General features: G+C 43.1%; 2 long non-coding RNA genes across 2 annotated transcripts in view; one reads left to right on the forward strand and one right to left on the reverse strand.

The window, feature by feature from the left end:
- LOC144312534 (uncharacterized) overlaps nucleotides 1–1,059 on the reverse strand; it is a 181,740-nt gene extending 180,681 nt beyond the window's left edge. Inside the window, exon 1 of the long non-coding RNA XR_013378037.1 lies at nucleotides 950–1,059. This is a non-coding gene — a long non-coding RNA (uncharacterized LOC144312534). The remainder of the gene's footprint in view (nucleotides 1–949) is intronic.
- An 80-nt stretch (nucleotides 1,060–1,139) lies between these two features.
- On the forward strand, nucleotides 1,140–10,624 carry LOC144312525 (uncharacterized). Its single transcript, XR_013378020.1, has 3 exons — nucleotides 1,140–1,361; nucleotides 2,150–2,221; nucleotides 6,535–10,624. It is a non-coding gene; the product is annotated as an uncharacterized LOC144312525 (long non-coding RNA).
- The last annotated feature ends 211 nt before the right edge of the window (nucleotides 10,625–10,835 follow it).

The raw sequence follows: 10,835 nt of genomic DNA on the forward strand, positions 1-10,835 counted from the left end.
TTTTTTAAAAAAAGAAAACAGACTTAAAGAGTTATCATCGTGTCCAAATGTCGGGCCTTTACACATAACAGTAAAAATACACTAAAAAATTCATCTATGAACTGTTAATAGTTGACACCAAAGAACCAATGTTAATTTAAGTATGATAATGGCATTATGGTTATAAAGGAAACAGTCATTTTTTTAAAGATATATATACCAAAGTTTAAAGGTAAAATGGCAAAATGTCCGAGATGCCTGAAAATACAAAGTGACAAAGCAAATACAACATAATCTTGGTAATTATTCAATCTAAAGAATACATTTAGGGGGCGCCTAGGAGCCCCTCATCGTGCTCCATATTCCATGTGGGATTCTCTCCCCCTCTCGCACACTCTCTCTAAAAATAAATCTTAAAAAAAAGAGTATATGAGTCCACTGTCAAACTTCTGTATTTGTCTGTTTGCCGATTTTTTATTTATTTATTTATTTATTTATTTATTTATTTATTTATTTATAGCACAAGCAGTGGTGCAAGGTAGAGGAGCAGAGGGAGAGATAGTATTCCAAGCAGGCTCCATGCCAACTCAGAGCCCAACATGGGGCTTGATCCCACAAACCTGAGGTCATGACCTGAGCTGAAACAGACTGAGCCACACAGGCGCCCCTCATAATATTTTAAAAGGAATAAATAGGTGGAAGAATCAGACCTGGTCAAACACAACTCTTTGACCCTCCACCCACTCTTTTCTAGCTCCAGGAAAGTTCCTAGACAGTCTGCTCCCTCTATTTGTCTGTGACACTTTGGAATAGAAGAGTGGACAGCAGGCAGCAATGAACAGCTGTACAGAGGGGACCACCAACCTGGGCCTTCCAATTCTCCCTCTCCAGCTCTTCCCATGCCCCTCCTTGGCCTCTCTCCCCCATCAGTTCCCTGAGCCTCTCACCAATGGAGGCTCAAGTCACCCACCTTCTCCAGAACCTCATCTCTTCCTGGTCCTCCCTAAGGCCTCCTAGGACAGCAGGTACCCCCAAGTCAATCGTCAAATCCTTCCCTGCAGAGGCTGTTGAGCAAAGCACCAGCTGCAGACACCAGGATGGCCAAGGGGTCAGTACCAAGGCACCATTATTTAATCTCACCTGCGCCTCCCTGGCCTGTCCCGGGCACTGAGATGGCAATCGTCTCAAATGGGAGGATGCCTGCCCTCTACTGGCCACAGGCCACTCTGGCCTCCAGCTGCCTCCCTTAACCTAAGAAGAAGGAAGAAGTAGAACAGAAGGCAGGGACAGGAGGACTTGTCCCAGAGGATGAGGGCTATAGAGGGAAGAAGGAGGAGGAAGGAAGTGTCCTGTGGAACTGGCAAACAGAGAAAGGCTTCCAGGTGGGGGCAGGAGCATGATGGACAGCAGAGGAGAGCAGAGACTATTTCTCTGCCTGCCTTCCTTCCTTTTAGTCTTTTCATTTATTCTTAAAACAGACCTAGGGGGGATCAAGGGCTTGACTCTCACTTTGACAATGGGACACAAACGAGTAAGACTAGTGGTCTGGGAGAGACACTCACATAAATAGAACTATGCCCAGGGATCAGGATCATAAGGGGGTGGAGGGAATGATGTGCTGTGCGCATCCAGAGGAAGTACAGTGATAACTCTTCACAGTAGAGTGAGCCCTGGAAATTTCCCAGGCCTACAGCAGAAGCCAAAAGCCACAGGTCCAGAGCTTCCAGGGTAGTGGGGAGGAATATAGAGAAGGGTAATGAGCCCAAACAGGATTTCAAAGGGACAGCAGGGCAGAATTATGGGGAGGTGGCTACAGCATGGGGACACTCCAATCTCATCTTGGGCATGGTTTTGAAAAATTCAACTAAGTAAATTTGAAGATCCAGTTGGCTTTATTCAATAATTCATGAATAGGCCAGCATCCCATCCAGCAGATAGAAAGGAGCTGCAAGAAGCTATACAAAATAGAAAGCTTTTAGGGTCACCTGGGTGGCTCAGTCAGTTGAGCATCTGTCTTCGGCTCAGGTCATGATCTTGAGGTCCTGGGATCGAGCTCCAAGTCAGGCTCCCACTCAGCAGGGAGTCTGCAAGTCCTCTGCCACCACCCCGCCCCCAGTTTGTGTGTTCTCTCTCTGTCAAATAAATAAAATCTTTTTTTAAACTTTTATAGGCAGAAGAGGAAAATGCATGGATTGTTTCAAGCAAGATCACCTGCCTTTGGGGAAGGAAAGAGATCTATCAGGTGGATTAACTCACCAATACTCACCAGTTAAGATTATATTCCTGAAAGGGACAGAAACTACAATGAGATTAGGTATTAAGTCTTGGTTTGCTAACATAGGGCTCAGAACAAGTGACTCTACTGGGTCCTGCTGTTTCTTTTTAATAGCACCAAGAGGCTCAGGCAAGGGATAATGAGGGGTCACAAGGGAGGGACCCAGGTTTCACTTAAGCCATGGGGAGGCTGTGAAGACTGCCATAAGGACAGCAATAGCCTGTAGGGAGAAGTGGAGAACACCAAGCACAGTGGAGACAGAGGCCAGATGACCTGGAGAACTGACTTTAGCAGCTGAGTTGGAAAACACCAAGGCTGAGAGCCCTGGGCAATCATGACTTCAGGGAATTTTGAGCCTCTGGCAGCCTCACAAAGAGCTATGGGCCTTTATAGGTCATAATGCTCCTGAGAGACAGAGGCCCAAATCAAAGTCAAGAGACACATACCCTGCAAGGGCCCAACACAGCACCAGGTGAGAGATGCCCAGGTACCCTCCTAAGGGCCCAGGCCTGATGAAGAGCTTCATTTCCCCAAAGGGGTCTCACTGGATGGGTTCCTGATATGAATTAATGGAGAAGAAGCGGCAGAGAGAAAAACCCAATGTTGATTTCAAATGGGAGCAACAGTTTGCCAAGTGTTTTACACCCATTGCTCCTTTGTATAATGTAGTATTTCTGCCTTCCTATAAGATAATTGTTTGCTACCATATTATGGAGATGGCTGGATTTTCTTCAAATTCAGAAGCAACTTTTGGTGTGGTTTGAGTTAAAATATGAACTATATAATACATTTGAAATTTGGTTTTGAAGGAAGCATTTCATGTATTTTTACTATCATAAACTAGAATATGTATGGGGGAGGGGGTAAGTACCCCTGTAACAATTTTGAGCTAAATTCAGAAATTTATGTGTATTTAATTTTGCGTTCATTTTATAATTAAGGAAGGGACTGGTAGCTCCAAATCTTCATTAGTTCTTCTTAAGCATTTACTTTTGGTGTTCTTTTATCAAGAAGTACATATGACCATGACTTCTTATGACTTTCTGTCTGCCTCTTCCCCCAAACCCACGAAAAGCAGCAAAGAAAATGAGGAATAGCAACTCCTCATCTTTGATTTAAGGAGGGAAACCTCTAACTCCAAATTGTAGAATCAATGAGAAGGACTGCCAAGGGCAGGAACAGCAGGCCATATAGGCAGGAGCCCATAGCTCTTTACGAGGCCATATAGGGAGACCTTCAAGGCAGGGCCAACACAGAACACAGATCTAGAGGCCAAGAAAACAAGCACATTTGATACAGTAGAGTGGAAGGAGACACGGAGCTAAGAGAGATAAGGAGCACCTGGCAAACCTTGGGAAGCAGAAAGGGACTCCAGGAGAGGTAACAGCCCTACAGCTGCTGCTCTTTATCAGTTCAGCAAAGGAGAGGTTAGCAGCCTCAGACCCAAACACCTTCTTATTAGGCTTCCCCATGAGATAGTGCAAATACTCTGGCCTCTCCCCAGTATCATCTTTGTGAAAACAGTTAATCTAAGAAGAATTCAACCACAAAATGAATAGGCAAAGAATCTGTAGTGGGGAGGCAGGGGGTGGCAGTGGCAGGGAGGAAGATAGAGATTAAGTAAAGGAGCAAATGAAGAACATTTCTCAAAAAGATTTTATCGCAGGGAAGTATTATGAACAAAGCTTTTCCTCCAAGAACTCACAGAATGTACAAAGTGTATCACTTCCATTATGTGAGACAAAGTCAAAATATAAGTGCGCAGTGAAGAAATGGTAGAAGAGCAGAAAGAAATGGAAACAAATTTTTCTAGCAGAGCTCAGGAAAAAGAGAAAGATGAGAATTTGACTGTCGATGAATGAAAGGCTACACATGAGGCCAGGAGAGGATGGGAAGGAAGGCACTGAGGATAACAAGCAAAGACGGAAAGGAGAGGACTGAGAAAATTAAGAAAGATGATTGAAATAGAGTGAATAAGGAAAAAGGATTAGAGAAAAATGGTAGACACAGAGCAAAAGGGATCTACTAGACACATAGTTGGAATGCCTGAAGAAACAAGAGAAAGAAAAGAAATACTCAAAAACGATTTTAAAATAACAGATAGTAGGGGGATCTGAGTGGTTCAGTCAGTTAAGCATCTGCCTGTGGCTCAGGTCATGATCTCAGAGTCCTGAGATAGAGCCCTACATCAGGCTTCCCTGCTCAGTGGGGAGTCTGCTTCTCCCTCTCCCTTTGCCCCTCCTCCCTGCTCATTCTCTCTCTCTCTCTCTCTCTCAAATAAATAAAATATTTTTAAAAAATAAAAAGAAAATAGCAGGTAGTAGAAACAACTCAATGTCTATCAGTTAATGAATAAACAAAATGCCATCTCTCCATACAATAGAATATTTTTTTTAATTTTTATTTATTTATGATAGTCACACAGAGAGAGAGAGAGAGAGAGAGAGGCAGAGACACAGGGAGAGGGAGAAGCAGGCTCCATGCACCGGGAGCCTGACGTGGGATTCGATCCTGGGTCTCCAGGATCGCGCCCTGGGCCAAAGGCAGGCGCTAAACCGCTGCACCACCCAGGGATCCCCATACAATAGAATATTATTCATCCATAAAAAGGAAGGAAATTCTATACATGCTATGACATGGATGAACCTTGAAAACATTATGCTACATGAAAGGAAAAAGACACAAATGTCATAATATTGTATGATCCCAATTCTGTGAATTGTCCAGAATAGACAAATCCATAGAGACAGAAGTAGGTTAGTAAACTGTCATTGGTTGGAGAAGGAAAGAAACAGAGAATGTCCCCTAATAGGTATGGGGTTTCCTTTTGGGGCAATGAAAATGTTCTGGAAGTAGATAGTAGTGATGGTTGCACAATCTTGCAACTGTACTAAGAACCACTGAATTGTATATTTAAGAGGATAAATATACTATAATAATAGGATGTGAAATATATCTTAGTTTTTAAAAAATGACTCAGGTGAAAACAAGACAAAAATCAGGTGACTCTTACCAAATAGAAGAAACTTTGAATCCACGCATTCAAAATGGCACTACACCCTATCCCAGAAAACAGCTCTCATACATCAGTCAGCACTGAGACATTGCCTGCAAAGACACTGAATTTCAGATAAAGCAAGAATCTCATGGCATTCAAGCCAAAAAGAAACAAGCACACAAAAATCAAGCCACTTGGAAGGGATAGATCAGGCTGCCTTCAGAAACTCCAAGCAACCTTCAATATCAGCAGATAATGCAGCAATGTCTACAAAGTCATGGAGGAAAATAAATATGACCCAACTTCATGCCCAAATTTCACACAAGTATCAAGGCAACAGAGAGATGTTTTCAAAGTTTCAGAACTCATGAAGAACCTGCTAGAAAATGCTCTGCATCACTTGCCATCAGGGAAATACAAATCAAAACCACAATGAGATACCACCTCACACCAGTGAGAATGGGGAAAATTAACAAGGCAGGAAACCACAAATGTTGGAGAGGAGGTGGAGAAAGGGGAAGCCTCTTGCACTGTTGATGGGAATGTGAACTGGTGCAGCCACTCTGGAAAACTGTGTGGAGGTTCCTCAAAGAGTTAAAAATAGATCTGCCCTATGACCCAGCAATTGCACTGCTGGGGATTTACCCCAAAGATACAGATGCCGTGAAACGCCAGGACACCTGCACCCCAATGTTTATAGCAGCAATGTCCACAATAACCCAACTGTGGAAGGAGCCTTGGTGTCCATCGAAAGATGAGTGGATAAAGAAGAGGTGGTTTATGTATACAATGGAATATTCCTCAGCCATTAGAAATGACAAATACCCACCATTTGCTTCCATGTGGATAGAACTGGAGAATATTATGCTGAGTGAAATAAGTCCATCGGAGAAGGACAATTATCATATGGTTTCACTCATATGGGGAATATAAGAAATAGTGAAAGGGATTTTAGGGGAAAGAAGAGAAAATGAGTGGGAAATATCAGTGAGGGTGACAACATGAGACACACCTAACTCTGGGAAATGAACAAGGGGTAGTGGAAGGGGAGGTGGGCGGGGGGTTGGAGTGACTGGGTGACAGACTGAGGGGGGCACTTGCCGGGATGAGCACTGAGTGATATACTATATGTTGGTAAATCAAACTCCAATTATATATATATATATATATCTCCAGTATGTGTGTGTATATATATATATATATAGCATATAGCATATATATATAGTATATATAACAGGTATATAGCCTGCTAGAATCTCACTACTTGCTCTGTCATCTACAGCATCAGCCTCATGTGGGAGATGCCAGTCAGACTTGCAGACTTTCAAGCCCCGTCCTAGATCTACTTAACCAGAATCAGCAGTTTCACATGATCCCCAGGTGAATCTTATGAACATAAAAGTTGGAGAAGCACTGTCCTAGAAGATGATTTTCAGCCAAAGATGAATAGAAAAACTAGTGACTACGCCAGCAACAAAGTCAGTGGTTTTGTACTGAATGCATTTAAATGTACAGCAGAGACAAAAACAACTGCAGGATTTATGGCTCCAGGACACAGATTTAGAAATAATTTTAAAAACTGGCTTCAGAAGTGGTGGAAGAGAATACAAATATGCTGACTTTCTCATCTTTCCCAGCAGAAGAGTAAATAGATACTAGTCTAAGCTAATAAGTAATAAAGATATACTTAAGGGAATAAGACAGGATGGCATAGCAAAAACAGGCAGTTAAGTAACTGAATGCATAGAAAATGCTAAATGCAAGGATGCCCCCTACTTCCCCAACCCCAGCTCAGGGCCTGGTGGTGATGGCAGCCACACCCCTCCCTCTAGGCAGGAGATTGGAGGGCTTTTTCCTGGAAAATCTGACCCCCAGCAAATGGCTCACATCATCACCCACTGTGGAGCTCCCATTACGTTTCCCTAGTCCCCAGTTGTTTTGTTTTTTAAAGATTCTTACCCTTTTTTAAAGATTTTATTTATTTAGTCATGAGGGACACAGAGAAAGAGGCAGAGACATAGGAAGAGGGGAAAACAGGCTCCCTGCTAGGAGTCTGATGCAGGATTCTATCCCAGGACCTCGGGATCACGACCTGAGTTGAAGACAGATGCTCAACCACTGAGCCATCCAGGCATCCCTCATAGCCTCCAGTTTTAATCATAAACAATGAACAAGGAACCAGGAGTTGCCAGACATCTGAGAAAAATGTCTAACACATTGAAGCAAAAGAGAAAAAAAATCAATGTGGAGGTAATAGACACTATAGGAAATAGATGCTATTCAGGGAAAGAACATTTTACGTATGTGTTAGAACTCTTCAAATTAGGGGCATCTGGGTAGCTCAGTTGGCTAAGTGTCTACCCAGAGTCCTGGGATCGAGTCCCACATCGGGCTCCTTGCATGGAGCCTGCTTCCCCCTCTGCCTGTGTCTTTGCCTCTCTCTCTCTCTCTCTCTCTCTGTGTGTGTGTGTGTTTCTCATGAATAAATAAAATCTTTTTTAAAAAAAAAGAACCCTTCAAATTGTACACCCAAATAAGTGAATACTACTGCATGTAAACTTTAAAATTAGTAAGATTTTTAAAGCTATCATTGATATTTAAAAATATATATATCGTTGGGGAATGGGTGGCTCAGTTGGTTAAGTGTCTGCCTTCAGCTCAGATCATGATCCCAGGGTCCTGGGATCAAGCCCCATAGCAGGCTTCCTACTTACAGGGAAACTGCTTCTCCCTCTCCCCTCTGCTCATGCTCTCTCTCTTGCTATCTCTCTGTCTCAAATAAATTAAATAATCTCTAATATATATGGGTATATATATATTATATATGCCCTTAAAACAAATAATAGAATGCTGTTTCTAGGGATCCCTGGGTGGCGCAGCGGTTTAGCGCCTGCCTTTGGCCCAGGGCGCGATCCTGGAGACCCGGGATCAAGTCCCATATCGGGCTCCCGGTGCATGGAGCCTGCTTCTCCCTCTGCCTGTGTCTCTGCCTCTCTCTCTCTCTCTCTCTCTCTCTCTCTCTGTGTGTGTGTGACTATCATAAATAAATAAAAATTTAAAAAAAAAGAATGCTGTTTCTAAAAAGAAAGAACAAAGAAAGGGAAGAAGGATAGAAGGAAGGAAGGAAGGGCTAGGAGGGAAGGAAAAAAGGAAGAAGAAAGATTCAGAAGAAGAAGGAAAAAACTACTCTTGGGAATTTAAAACCTGAAAGCAGGGTAGCCCCAGTGGCTCAGCGGTTTGGCGCTGCCTTCAACCCAGGCAGGACCCACATCAGGCTCCCTGCATGGAGCCTGCTTCTCCCTCTGCCTATGTCTCTGCCTCTCTCTCTATGTCTCTCATGAATAAATAAAATCTTAAAAAAAAAAACAAAACCTGAAACCATAGGAGACCTGGGTGTCTCAGTCTGTTAAGTGTCTGACTCTTGATTTCAGCTCAGGTCATGATCTCAGGATCCTGGGATTAAGCCCTGCGTCAGGCTCTGCACTCACTGAGGAGTCTGCTAGAGATTCTCTTCCTCTTCCTCTGCCTCCCCCTTTCAAATACATAAAAATTTTTTGAGTGAGAGAGAAAGAGAGAGCACACAAGCAGGGAGGAGGGGCAGAAGGAGAGGGAGAAGCAGGATCCCCACTGAGCAGGGAGCCCAACACAGGGCTCAATCCCAGGATACTGAGACAATAACCTGAGCAGAAGGCAGATGCCCAACCAACTGAGCCACCCAAGCACCCCAATAAATCTTTAATAAATAAGTAAGTAAATAAAACCTGAAAGCATAAATGGAAAAATGCAAGGTATATCTGTTAAGTAAATTGAATCTAAATTTAAAAAAAAAGGGGGGGGGGGGCACCTGGGTGGCTCAGCTGGTTAAGCATCTGCCTTTGCTCAGGTAATGTTCCCAGGGTCCAGAGATCGAGCCCCTCATCAGGCTCCCTGCTTAGCAAAGAGCCTGCTTCTCCCTCTCCCTCTGCTACTCCCCCTCCTTGTCTCTCTCTCTCTCTCTCTCTCTGTCTCTCTTGATCTGTGTCAAATAAATAAAATCTTTAAAAAAAAAGGTGGGGGAGGGGACATCTTGGTGGCTCAGTGGTTGAGCGTCTACCTTCGGCTCAGGGTATGATTCCAGAATCCAGGATTAAATCCTACATCAGGCTCCCTGCCGGGAGTCTAGTTCTCCCTCTGCCTATGTCTGTGTCTCTCATGAATAAATAAATAAATCTTTTTTAAAAAATAAAATAAATGTTAAAAATTTTTAAAAGAAAAATGCAATGTAAAAGTTGGAAGATAATTTGAGAAAAATCTCAGGAAGTAAAGCAAAGGAAAAGGGATAGAAAAAAAGATTAATTATGAAAAAAGTTAGAGCAACTCTCCTTAAACATCTAAATGAGAAAATGGAAGGGAGGAGATAATCAACAATCATAATAAATAATAGTAATTGAAGGAATTTTGCCAGAACTGAAGATCTTGATTTGAAGGTTGGAATACCCTTCAAAAATCTATAGGCCCGCACCAGGGAAAATTACTGTGAAGTTTCAGAACACTCAGGGCAAATGGAAAATTCTAAACCTTAGAAGAGAGAGGAAAAAACAAGTCACATACACAAAAGGATCAAGAGTCAGATGGCTTTAAATTTATCAAAACCACACTGGAAATAAGACAAGAGAGTAGTCATTTCAAAATATTAAAGGAGTATTATTTCCATATACAATTCTGTATCCAAAACAAACTATCAATCAAGCAGGAAGATTGAATATAGATGTTTTCACACATGCAAGGTCTAAAAAAATGGACCTCCCAAACACCTCTTCTTGAAAGGCTCCTGGGAGAAGTTGTTCACCAAAACAAAAGAGAAAGAGATGGGTTAACAAAACTGAAAGGACAGAAAGGAACACAGAGGAAATGAAGGAACCCCCCCCCCCCGCCCAGAAGAATGTTGAAGGAGAATCCCTGGGTGTCCATCTTCACTTCATCATCTTATAACCAGAAGACAAGGGATCCCTGGGTGGCTCAGCTTTGGCTCCTGCATTCAGCCCAGGGCATGCTACTGGAATCCTGGGATCGAGTCCCACATTGGGCTCTTTGCACGGAGCCTGCTTTTCCTTCCTCTCTCTCTCTCTCTCTGTCTCTCTCTCTCTGTATGTGTGTGTATTTCTCATGAATAAATAAATAAAATCTTTTTTTAAAAAGGGAAGAGTTGGGCAGCCCCGGTGGTGCAGCGGTTTAGCGCCACCTGCAGCCCCGGGTGTGATCCTGGAGACCCAGGATCGAGCCCCACGTTGGGCTCCCTGCATGGAGCCTGCTTCTCCCTCTGCCTGTGTCTCTGCCTCTCTCTTGCTCTCTCTGAATAAGTAAATAAATAAATCTTAAAAAAAAAAAAAAAAGGAAGAGTAGGGGATCCCTGGGTGGCCCAGCGGTTTAGTCCCTGCCTTTGGCCCAGAGCGTGATCCTGGAGATCGGGGAACGAGCCCCACGTCTGGCTCCCTGCATGGAGCCTGCTTCTCCCTCTGCCTGAGTCTCTGCCTCTCTCTGTGTCTCTCATGAATAAATAAATTTAAACAAAAATAAAATAAAATTTTTAAAAAAGGGAAGAGT

This window comes from Canis aureus, chromosome 4 (genome assembly GCF_053574225.1).
Source record: "Canis aureus isolate CA01 chromosome 4, VMU_Caureus_v.1.0, whole genome shotgun sequence".
Classification (NCBI taxonomy): Eukaryota; Metazoa; Chordata; class Mammalia; order Carnivora; family Canidae; genus Canis; species Canis aureus.